Source organism: Rhinolophus sinicus, chromosome 5 (assembly GCF_057876585.1).
Source record: "Rhinolophus sinicus isolate RSI-liver-muscle chromosome 5, RSI-T2T, whole genome shotgun sequence".
Classification (NCBI taxonomy): domain Eukaryota; kingdom Metazoa; phylum Chordata; class Mammalia; order Chiroptera; family Rhinolophidae; genus Rhinolophus; species Rhinolophus sinicus.
In genome coordinates, this window is record NC_142505.1 from 1,476,173 (window position 1) to 1,485,852 (window position 9,680).

Sequence of the window (9,680 nt, forward strand, 5' to 3'; positions counted from 1 at the left end):
CTGATAATGCTTATTTTCCCTCCATCCGTCCATGAGTAATGAATGCATTGGATCAATTCTTGACACACACCACTTCGATGTTAGTTTGTTGAACAGTATTATCCATAAATAGTAAAATAAATAATTGCATGTTAAAAAGCTGATTCTAAAATGCACCTAATTTTCAGCATGACTCGGTGTTTATCATCTAGAATATTTGATCCTCCAAAACACTCAGATGAATATGGAAGGCTTTATAGCATTTCTATATTACTATGCCTAGAAACAATATATTATAAGGGACCTTAAACTATCCTAGAAACCATTAAACCATCTTCACTAAACTCTTAAATTAGCACATTTAAACTCACACAATTTAAATAAAATTTTAGGGGCTATGAATTAAAATGCAGAGAACCAGTCGTGATGGTGTTGCATAAAATGGATGCTTGACCCTGCAGATAGCAACAACAACAAACCCTTCAAAATAGGCCAAAAGCTGTTTCTTACCTATGGATTTGTAAAAGCCAATTGCTTTTCTCTATTCAGCAGTCAGAGATGGCTACTATGAAGAGTTTCCTATCCCCTTCAAAGGAAGCCCTGCAGGAACCCACATCACTCCCTGCGTGGAAGTTGAAAAAGAAACCACGGATAAAAAGTCAATATTGACTATGTTAACACGTGAGGACATGGTACAGAGAGTGGGGAGGTGCAGCGGGTGTTCTCGGCCCTCCCTCTGCAGCTCAGGGCCGGGGAGCGTGGCCCCATCTCAGCGCTGTGACTTCTGTACTGCCCCTCAGAGAACATGACTGAAATCTCAAGGGGATTGACAGGTAAGCAGCTGAAGATTAAGCTGCAGGGACTCTTACTTGCACAGGTCACTTCCAAGACCCTGAGTGGTCTGAGTAATTTTCCTTCATGTTTTTAAATCTTTTCCTGAAGAGAAACCTCCCAAGTGTCATTGGTTTCTGGATGCATTACTCGTTGAAGACATTCTCCTAGGTTTTCTCCAGCTCCACAAATCAACACTATCACGTGACTGCTCAGTGGTTGCCTCACGTAGTTACGACTGCCTGTTCCTTACCCACAATGTTTGCTTTTACAAGGGGTTTCTGCGTACCTGAGAATACTCTACAGCTATTGTGAAGACTGACTTTCACTGGGATGTTACAAATATCTGGAGACCTGTCTTCATGTATTTAACCTTTCCCTTGTCTGACTCTTCTGGACGCTTGGTATAGTGGTTCTCAACTTGTGATTCCAACATAAGTTGTATCAGAATCATCAGGAAATTTTAAAAATGCAGATTCTCAGGAGACAACCTCGATGTATTGAATGATGGAAGGAGGAAGGAGTTGCAGGCACAAGAAGTATTTTGAAGAACCTGCCCCCAAATGCTTTTTGTGTCCTAACCTTTAAGGAGCCCCTATGTATTTGCATATTCTGGAAGCTGTATGAGTGTTTCTTAGAAATTAGGACCAGACGACATGGAGAATAAGAATGAAAGAAAAGCTAAATGCAGGTGAAAGTGCGTAACACTTTCCCCAAACAAAAATAGGTAAGATTAATATGTTGAATTGTATTAGATCATATCACAGCTTCCAATTTATCCTCTCTTTCTATTGTACCATTTCCCGCTTCCACTTTTCTCTGCCCTCACAGCTGAACTAAAAGGGGGAGAGACAAAATCTGCCAAGAGAAGCACCCCACTTTCCCTTCCCAGACATCTTGCTTGGAGGTCCAGAGCCCAAGGTGCCAGCGGAGGTGCCCTTGGGTTGAGGGGACACAGGCGGCAGAGAGGGTTGGCCTTGCCTCTCCCTTCACACTCTGGGGAACTCTCTGCACAGACCTCATCACACTACAAGGGGCTGCCTTAGTCAGGGTGCAGGCTGAAGTACCGTGAGCACAGCTTAGAAGGGGTATGCTTCACACCCTGAGCTTTCCTGAGGTCCATGTGCTGCAGACTCTAAGTGCCTGCTTCCGACCGTGATGGAACCAAGAGGAGCCCAGCAGGCAGATCTGTACCAGGTGTGGACCGGGGTCCACGAGGAATGACCAGCAGTGGCCCCGAGGGCTCTGATACCGTGTTTCCCCCAAAATAAGACCTAGCCGGAAATCAGCTCTAATGCGTCTTTTGGAGCAAATATTAATATAAGACCCAGTCTTATTTTACTATAATATAAGACCCAGTCATTAATATAATATAATATAATATAATATAATATAATATAATATAATATAATATAATATAATATAATATAATACCGGGTCTTATATTATTTTTTGCCCCAAAAGACACATAAGAGATGATTTTCTGGCTAGGTCTTATTTTCAGGGAACAGGGTAAGTTTTGATACGACAAGAAGGGGTGATTTGGAATGATGCAGTTACAGCACCCCACTGCATTATATGCCCCCATCTCCTGGAAGGGCCTGAGAAATGCAGACAGCACATATTTGGGAAACACAGCTCCTGTTGTGAGAAGTAAACAAGATGAAACTTTGGGGAACAAAGGGAATATTTACAGAGAACTGTGGCCACCCCGAGACATCTTCGGCTAGTATTTTAGGGTGATGATTTGCTTGCCTAATTGTATCTAGCAGATAGGGAAGCAAAAAGGGAAAAGATATGCAAAAATTATTTGCTGATGACACAATTTTTCTGCCGTGTTTTAATTCTGTGACCCACATCTGGATTCCATGCTGGACTCAGGCACATGTTGTACGTGAGCAGCAGGCGGGAGTGGGAGTGCATCGGTGTGTCACACAGAATAAGACACGGCCTTGGGCCTGGCATGTCTGCTGCTCAGCTGAAATGCCGGTGCTGCACCAACAATTCAGAGTGTCCATCGCCTCTCAGTCACCAGGCTTTTTACTGTGCATTTGGAAATATCTGAAGTGTGATTGAAAAATACAGTGAATGTTTAAATAAAAAAACATTATTATAGTAAAAGACACATTGCCATTAATCCCCCTCAAAATACTCCCCCTCATTTCGAACACACTTATCCCATCGTTCTGGCCACTTTCTGAAGCAGTTCTGGAAGTCCTCTTTCATGAGTGTCTTTACTTCATCCTCCATCCTGATAACGTTCCATGTCACACATCGCATCTGGTACAGAAATTTTTGTCAAATAAAAACATTATGGTGTGTCCTCATCCATCTTCTTCACCCGATCTGGCACCATGTGACTTCTGGCTCTTCCCCAAAGTCAAAATGATTCAGGACATCAATGCAGCCACGACAGCACAACTAAAGACACTCACGAAAGACGACTTCCAGAACTGCTTCAGAAAGTGGCAAGAACGATGGGATAAGTGTGTTCAAAGTGAGCGGGGGTATTTTGAGAGGATTAATGGCAGTATGTCTTTTATTGCAATAAATTTTTAAACTTTAAACATTCACCATACTTTTTGATCATATTTTGTACTTTCCTCTGATAACTCTTACAAAATGAAAGCTCCTACCCTAGTTCAAAGACACATTTTCATAAAGTCTTTAGTGCTCTGTATGTTCAATTACCAGAGAGTATAACATGGTTGAAGACAGCATAAATACATATTTAAAAAGAGAATCAATGAAATATTTTTGGGGAGTAGGAGAATTTTGAAAGTAACTTTTGTGAAAAAATGTTTTATGAGAAATGAGAAGGCAAAGCCATCCAATTGTCTTGAGAGTTTGAGCTCTGAATGTCCAACAAGACTGGTGGGAATATATGAAAGGTGAGTCATTGGGTGAATTTCCATCAGTGAGTTGTCATGAGGGTTCATGCTCCGTGAACCCTTCCTTTTAATAGGCCAGCTGAGAACCTTCATTTTTATGGCCACATTTTAAGACGTGAAGGACCAATTAATCTGAGGCTTGGCATTGACCATCCTATCTTGTGGGCATCTCTTTATGATCATAATTTTTTTTCTACCATCTTTACATTTTCATCTCAAGCCTGGTGGTTCTCCTGGTGAAGACAATAAGCATTCAACAACAACAACAACAATCCAAACAGTGTGTGGGAAGGTCTGACCATCCATGTACAGGAACTATTTATAAACATGCTTTTGACACACATTACCCTCCCTTTCATCTTGGTTTTCTTTATGCCAACATTAACATTTACCCACATTTTCTTGAATAGTGTTTTGTTTCATGAGGATATAGAGGAATGCACACAAAATGGCAAGTGCTATTATTATTGATTTTCTTAAACAGAAACTTTGAGATTTGAAGACATTCTTTCAGGATATCTACCAGAAAATTAGCCTTAGGAAAGAGGCTAAAGTGGTCTATGAAATTATTTGAAAGAATCATCTTGGGAAGTTACTTCTATGAAAATAACTTTCTGTTGCTAGAGGGCCATCCATTATCTCTAAGGCTGGCAGATTAGTTAGTTGTTATCTTTGACGATGGGCAAACCTAAGCTCAAGGTTATGGGATCAATTCTGATGTAAAGAGTCAGCAGCACATTGTTGTAGTGTATGCCCAGCCAGGACCCCAGAAGCTCTGTGGGAGTTCTAGGACGTTTATCACCGATCCACTCCCAACACCCAGGATATGCTTTTGTTTACACATCAGTGGTTCCAGTGACGAATGCTGGGCATACAGCAAAAGATGGTGTAGCTGTTACAAGAAACTCTTATTTATTTCATTTTGAGCAACAATATAGTTCTTAAAATAATTGGTGAAGTAATGTTCAATCTAATTAAATAAATAATTTCCAAATTATAACATGCTCCTGACGAACACCACTCAAAATTCAATGTCTGCCAAGTTATATCTTCTCTCAGGGCTTTCTGATTCCCTTGTTTCTAATTCTAGCCAACCATTTTTTTCATTTCAGCTTTTTAAAAAATGTAGTTTGAATATTACTACCAAGTATTTATTCAGCTGTACACTTTTCTTGTTTACGTCTTCAGTATCATTTCTGGTAGCCAAAGCTACTGTTCTTACTGATGCAAATGACTTGCCATTTGATCAACATGTTGCATGAGTCTCTGTGAGAGAAAACACTAGTGATGACTGAAACTTCTCGGTTGTATCTGCTATGTTCCTGTCCACCCTTTTTCTGGACATATGAAAAATAGCCTATTTCACTTAGCACTGACTTTCCCTCATGCCTGAGGAAGTATTAAACTCTCCATGAGAAGCATAAAGTCACATAGCTACATATTTGTATAGAAACAGGAAAACAAACTATAATAAAAACTATAAATTTGGATACTTGTTAAATAGCTGGGGAGTATATTTGGTGCTGTGATAGCTATTAAATTCATTTTAACATCCATTATAATTGAGAATAGTAACAAAGCAATCATTATGAATAATGAAACTAACATAAACTAGAAAGAAATTGCTATTTATTGTATTATCTGGCTTTTTCTAGTGCCAGAGAATTCTCCCCTACTGTGATAATGGTATGAAAATCAATGTAAGCTATAAAACATGAGCAATTTTGAAAATATTTTCATAATTATTTCATTACATACAATCGCATTTTCAAAAATATCTCAAAATGAGATAATACTATAGTTCAGTTAATGAAACCGGGTCCTCCAAGAAAATTGCAATTTATTATTATTATTTTTTACGTTCCAGGGATACTGAGCTTAATGAAATGTGTCTTATTTCCAGAGGCGATGAACTAATGACAGAGAAAAACACTAATAGAGATGTGTCCCAGGAGCTATGAGGCACCATGGAGGGCGATGGCCCAGGATTGCTTGGGAGGGACCAAGAAACACTGCTGGTCTCTCAGCCCCACCAGCTGCAAGTAACGTCAACTTTGATTCTTCTTCCTCAGTCAAAAATGTGACGCTTTCCCGCCAAATGCTTGCCATGTGTTTCTTCTCCCTTCCCATCTGATCCTTTTTTCTTTGCGAGAGGAGTTCATATAAAAAGAGTGCATTATATATATATATATACCGTGTTTCCCCCGAAATAAGAACTAGCTGGACCATCAGCTCTAATGTGTCTTTTGGAGCAAAAATTAATATAAGACCTGGTATTATTATATTATATTATATCATATCATATCATATCATATCATATCATATCATATCATATCATATCATATCATATCATATCATATCATAATTATATTATCCTATCCTATATTATATTATATTATATTATATTATATTATACACCTGGTCTTATATTATATTAAAATAAGATTGGGTCTTATATTAATTTTTGCTCCAAAAGACGCATTAGAGCTGATGGTCCGGCTAGGCCTTACTTCGGGGAAACATTATATATATATATATATATATATATATATATATATATATATATATATATATATATATATATATATTTTCCTCTGTTGGATCCTGCAAAAGTGATCAATTTTCCAATGAAGTATCTAGAAAACAGTCACTTCCCTGGTTTAATTCACGGCCTGGTAGCACAAGTCTTGTGGCTGCAGAAAACCTCTAATTTCTTATGCAGAGCTCGTTGCCTGTGGTGCAGCTGAATGGACTCACTCTGAGACCTGCCTGCTTTCAGAACAGGGTAATTGAGTCCGCAGACATGCACTCCATGGTTGGCTAGGCTGCCAGTTCATTCTCTTTGTGGGGAATCTATTGATTAGCATGAAAATTAGCTTTCATGACAACTCCAAGAAAACTGACTTGCCTAAAAGATGTAGGCTTCGTCTGTATTTGTCTACTACATGAAGGAAACAATTTTATAGGACACTCAGTGTCCTAACTTACTGATAGCACAGTGATACCTTCCATGTAAACTTTTTCAGGTGGTTCATAGATAAGTAACACTAAGCCCCAAGAATCAGTATTATGCCAGAATTGTTTTGAAATGCTGTCCAAACTATAATTACGCCATTGAAGATGGTTTATTGTAGTGCCTATTGTGTAGGTTTTTTTAAAAACAATTTTAGATTACAGTGTGGTAGATTTGATTAGTATTCAAAATTATTTATTTCCCCTCTACCTGCCTCCATGGAGTGAGTCTACTTTTTGCCTCTTAACTTTGGGTTTGGCAAGTCGCATGCTTTGGCCAGTGGGATGTTAGGTGTGACATGTGATACAAGCAAAGGCTTGACACATGCTTGTGCAATGGGGTTTCAACAAGTTTATTTCTGCCATTCTCTTGGAAAGTCTTCTCCTGAAAGTTTGTAAAGTCTCCTTAAAATGGGGTCTCAGATGCAAGGATGTGGAGAAAAGAGAACCCTTGTACATTGTTGGTGGGAATGCAAATTGGTACAGCCATTATGAAAAATAGTATGGAAGTTCTTCAAGAATTTAAAAATAGAACTACCATATGACACAGCACTCCCTCTTCTGAGTACCTACCTAAAAGAAGTTAGGTTAGTACCTTGAAGAGATGTCTGTGTTCCCACATTCACTGCAGCATTATTCAGGATAGAAACACCTAAATGTCCATTGACACATGAATGGATAAGTAAATTGTGATATCTATCTATCTATCATCTATCCATTATATATACTGATATATGAGTATATATATAAATTTATATTATGCATAAATAATGGACTATTATTCAACATTTAACAGTGAGAGATCGTGCCATTGGCTACAACATGGATAAACATGGAGGACATTATGCTAAGTGAAATAGGCAGACGCAGGCAAAAACCCTGCATGATCTCACTTGTATGTGCAATCTAAAAAAGCAACTGGAGAGCAGAACGGCGGTTGCCAATAAGGAGGGTGAAGCTGGTCAAAGAGCCCAAAGCCGTAGTTATCTGGCCTGAGTAAGTTTAGGGGTCCAGTGTCCGGCCTGGTGACTGTAGTTCACAGGACGCTGCACTGGATCCTGGGAATTTGCTAGGTGAGCAGACTTCCGGTGCTGTCATCACAAACACCATAAAGGTGACTACGTGGGGACACGTGTTACGTAGCTGGACCGTAGTAGTTGTACATCAAATCATCACACGTGTATCTTAAATATATAAAGTTTTTATTAAAAATAAAATAAACTCTTAAAAAATAAATAGAGAATCGAATGGGTTTGTCCAACTGCTGCTGGACTGAAGATTTAAAATGTTGGCTCTCAAGGGGGTGGGGAAGCCCCCCATTGACTCCATGGGGGCAGAGGTAACCCCACTGGACTGCAGGCCCCAGAGAAAAATGACGCTTAATGCTGAATGCCACAGACATGGTCAGGCTGCTTATTAGCCGCAAGAGTTGGTTTGCATGCACAGCTCATGCAAAAATTTATAGGGAAGATGGTATAAGGCAGAGGCCAACTGTTGCCTGAGCAAATCATCATAAGTGAGACTTCCTTAATTACTTGAGTGTAATATAAATCAGTAAAGGCTATTAAAATGACGATGTAAGGTTGTCAGAGAGAACAGTATGAAATCACTGGAACATGATACGAATAAATACAAAAGACATTCAGTAACGGTTACACAGCTGCCACACACTAGACATGTCCCAACCCAGGTGAGTTTCCTCTAACCCTAGGCACTGGGCTAAGCTCCTCTTCTTGCATGTGTTTCCATATATACTTTCTAGTCATCAAAATGAATTGAGGACCAGTGCACTCTTAACTAATAGAAGCGAACTAGATTTGTGCCCAAATTATTATACTAAAACATGCAGAGATTTTTTTTCAAGCCCATAACTAATCATTAAAACATAGAAGCATGATCTTCTTTTCACCATCATAAAGCATCAAAGGCATTTTTCATATGGTGCAATAATTCATAATCAGTAAAAATTATCCAGAATGTTGAAAGTTGAAGCATGCTTTCGAAAATGAAATTGGTACTCTACTCCCATTAACAAGCGCTTTGAAATATGTATGAAAATAGTTCTTCTCATTTTCAATAATTCTTCTTGTTCATTACAGCATTTGAAGGAGTACAGGGTGGGGAGTAAAAATACCATTTTGCAGGCACAAAAGTTTTATCTAGCAGCAGATGGTGAGACTTTAAAGAAACTGCTCCTCACATAAAGCTTATGGAAATTGGTCTCTTTTTGTTAGAGTCACACGTCATTTAGTTCTAGAATCAGGGGTCAGGACAATACTTGCCATATGTTAACACCGGTATATATCTATCTCTTGTTGGTAGATGCTACATTTAGAGAAACTGGATTTGAGTCAAAGTATGCTGTAACTTTTACAACAAACCCTGACCTTTGATGATATTTTACCACTGCCCAATAATGAATTCTAGAGAGCTTGAATCCATTTTGTTTCTTTAATTTGACAAAAAGCTTAATATTATTTAAATGCTTTGTGGAACCAGTAAACTGTATTATATTTTTATATGCAACCTAAGCTTTCTTCCTGAATACTAAAGAAAAATGGGAAATATGTCTGTGTGTGTGTGTGTGTGTGTGTGTGTGTGTTGATGTGGGGGTGGGGAAGTCATGGAGGGAAGGGTAGGATGGAAGTTAGCAGGAGAGGAAGAATCCTTTATAGTCCTTCTGTGGTACTTAAAAAATATGTCCATAAATCTGTGGATATGCTTCCCTTCTAATGTTGGAGACTAATTCCCCTTCCCCTGAATGCATGTTGGACTTTCTCACTTATCACTAATGAATGGAATGAGGTAAAAATGACGCTATGTAACTTCCAAGGGCAGAGCATGGAAAGCGTGGCTCCTCTCGGCTCTCTGTTGGGTCATTTGCACTAGGAAAAGACAGCTGTCATGCTCTGAGGTAACTTGAGCAGCCCTGTGTGGTCTCCGTGTGAGGAGAAACTGAGGCCTCCT